Source organism: Cetorhinus maximus, chromosome 2 (assembly GCF_964194155.1).
Source record: "Cetorhinus maximus chromosome 2, sCetMax3.hap1.1, whole genome shotgun sequence".
Classification (NCBI taxonomy): Eukaryota; Metazoa; Chordata; class Chondrichthyes; order Lamniformes; family Cetorhinidae; genus Cetorhinus; species Cetorhinus maximus.
Genome location: NC_135880.1, coordinates 144,750,200 through 144,753,857, shown reverse-complemented (window position 1 = coordinate 144,753,857; position 3,658 = coordinate 144,750,200).

Sequence of the window (3,658 nt, the reverse complement as noted above, 5' to 3'; positions counted from 1 at the left end):
CGGTGGTGCCCACCAACCGAACTATCACGCGATTGTGTGTTGACATCGGCACACTTGGCTGACGTCATTGTGCGTCATTTCACACTTGGTCGGGTCAGCATGTGCCCACCTGCCGAGCTAAAGATCCTGGCCTATGTTCATCCACTGCTATTTGACCGAGGTAATTTTTCACTGCAAGCTAGATGTTAGCCATTGAATTTGGTTGTTATGGACTTGCTGGTGGCATACAGCTGACGCTGATGTCTTGTTTAGTCAGCTGCAGTGCTGGCAGGCTGCTAGTGCAAGAAAAGGTGCATTCTTCAGTCCAATGGTAATGTACCGGTTATAGTACTAGATAGAATAGCAACCCAGAGATTGGGAGTTCATAATCCCACCATGGACGTGGTCACGAATTCAATAAATCCGACAACTTGTGGGTTGGCAGCAGAAAAAAATGATCTCAGGAATTCAGAACTCTTATTTTAAAATGTTAACCAATTTAGAAATGTCTTTCAACAAAGAGAACCTAGCATCCTTACTTGGTCTGGCCTACATTTGACCAAGGTCCCTTGCTGCCTGATTGTCACTTAATGCTCCCTCTGAAGTGCACTAAGCAATTGTAAAACATTTTCTTTTCTTTCTTGTTTATCAAAGACTGTATACGTCAACAAATATACTAATGGTACAGGAAGGAAGGAAGTTAAAGGCAAGAAATACTTTATCACGAGAGAAGTAGTAGGGAGGAAGCTAACAAACAAGTCTGATCTTATCATCAACCATGGTCCACAAATTTTCACTTGCCAACACTAGTCACTCAATAGCAATTGTTAGTGGCAACCTTGACTGCTTTTGTTCTTCCATACAGTTCAAAGAGGATTGAGGATCTGGGACTTTTATACAGGAAAAGTAGATTTTATAATTTAGATTATCTGGTACAGGGTCACAAGAATCTAAAAGGCACAACACAAATCCTACGCTTACACTGTGCCGGGAGCACATGCATTTTCCAAACTGCAGTGCTTTATAATTTTATCTTGCCAGGGTCATCAATAATTTTTAAGCATATAGCGCAAAAACTTGTTCAGACATTGAGACAATTAATTTACTCTGGGTCACAGGATAAGAGATTGAGAATTAAGGATTGCAATGAGGAGAAATGTCTTCACTCGGAGGGTTGGATGTGAATTTTTGGAATTCTCTATGCCCAGAGAGCTGTGAATGTTCAGATAATGAGTATAATCAAGACTGAGATCGATAGATTTTTGGGTGTTAAGCGAATCAGGGGATATGGAGACAGGCTGGGAAAAGGAGTGATGTAGGAGTTCAGCCATGATCTTACTGAATAGTGGAGCAGGCTCGAAGGACCGTATGACCTACTTATATTTCCTATATTCTTCCTTCAGAAATTTTAAAAATCTATACACAAATCATTGAATGAGGACATGACGAAGGCTGCTGGTCTGTGGCTGGATAACAATTAGCTCAGAGCACACATAAATAATACCAAAGTGTTGCTGTTTTATTCATCCTTCCATCTTGTTTCAAAAGAGTCCCTAGTAACTAAAATGCATAGGATTAACTTTGAGAATGGTCATTGTATGAAATATTGATATATTCAGCTATACAAAAACATAGCCTTTAAGCATGATAGGTCAAAAGTCATGCTGGCATGATTTAAGTCATGATCTGCTGTTATGGGGGAACAATTTCAAAGCACTAATATGTCTCGATTTGTTTGCACATTGTTACGGACAGGAGGGTGGTTAATTTAAACTGCACTAATTTCTCCACCAAAGCTGTTTTGATTTGTTTCCCTCTTTATAAGCAGTGGTGTATTTCCCAACCCTTTGGTTTTGGTGCAAGCCAATTTTCTATTCATAACCCCACAGCAAACTTGAGATAGGATGAACTCAAAGGGTTAGTTTATTTGCACACACTCAAAATGTGAAAAAAGAGGGTTGGCAACGTCCCTCTCGCATTCAGATTGTAAAGTGAGGGATAGAGAAAAGAAAAATGTACAGTTCCGAGACCACAGAGAAAAAAGACATTGTTTCACATGAGTTCCAGAGTCCAGAATCAAAACCCAATGAGGTATTCCTTCAGGGAGGTCAGTAGGCTGAGAATTGATGTTGTAGAATTCCCTCTTACGGTGGTGTTGACTTTGCAAGGTGAGATAGGCTGGCAGAGATGAATCAGTCTTGTAGGCAATGGCACAGAACATCCAGCAGAAGCAGGGTAGCTGGGGCCAGGTGTCCAACCTTGGCCAGAGTTCTTTCTGTGTGACCTACTAGTAAGATGTTAAACAGCTATTCTGCTCAGCAAGGCATTATTAACTTGTTCAACAAGCCAGAGGCTTAGGTCACATGACATTCCCACCCTGCCAGGTCTTCAACAAAGGATGTTTATCCAAGGTCTGGAATTTTACTTGGTCTTCAGGGCTGCTATTATGGGTTAAAGGGAATGTTTAAGAGGTTATTGTTCTTAGTAGATGTTCCATCTCTGCTGGCAAGCCTGGGTTATCAAATACAAAAGGCCTTTCATGTAGCTCCCTTTGAAGTTGGGCTGTGCAGTCCCCAAGTGATCATTAGTAGCTCCTCAGAGATAATGAGGTGTGAGATGCCATAAACTGTAAAGTGGCTTATTTTGTTCTGGGGTCACAGACAGACATAGTTTCAGTCATTTTAAAGGTCTATGTCCAGTTTTAAAAGTTTTAGAAACAGTGATGAGCATTTCCATATGTATTTTATAAAAATATACAATGTGAGGTCTTAGTTTCTCACATTGTGAAATTATTGCCAGCATGAAATAATTAATTTTATTGTCTTTGTTAATTCTGGCATTTAAAAGAAACCTTGCTATTTCATGCAATTTAACATTGGCGAGTATTCAGAACACTGTTGTATAACTGGCATTGTACCAGTAGCTGCAGTTGATTTTGTTTCAGTCATAGCAGATCAGCAATAGAAATAACGACAGGCTGGGGATTGGATACAGTGCACCACTAGCTTTGTGGTAGGCAGAAAAGAATGCTGAGGAATGCAAACAGCAGCTTGTGAGGTTGGATGTAATAAAAGGCGTAATGAGATCCTGCTGGTACCCATGAATTTGGTGCATTGTCCTAGATATGGATGATCTATGACTCTCATTCTGGAGACTAAGCTAAGAAGAGAAACTGTAACAGAATTGTGCCAATTACTACAAAAAATTGCAGACAAAATCAATTAAAGCAGTACTAACAGTAAATTATAATAGGCACCGCACTTCTGTTATTCAGAGTTGTTTCAGTTAAGCTGGTGAAATTTATAATGTCGCTCAGTTTTCTATCCAATCACAGTCATATCATATTCCAGAAAAACTTATTAGGAAGGTGAATGCTTTACTTTTAAAAGACAGCCTGGGATAATGGACCACTACCTTGGCTAAATGCACTCCAGGGATTTAGGTGACTTCTTTTATAGTTTCTGTACAAGACAGAGATTAACTTAATGACTGAATATGCCCCTGTAAACTGATTAAAATGTAAATTGAGGAGGACCTTCCATTGAAGAGACATCAGGATGCAAAATCACTTGTGGAATTTACAGTTACTATTTCTGGATATTCACATAAATGCAAATACAACTGTTGCCTCAGATGTGGTGTCTGCAGACTTGAAATTTAACAAGTAGGGATATGAAGG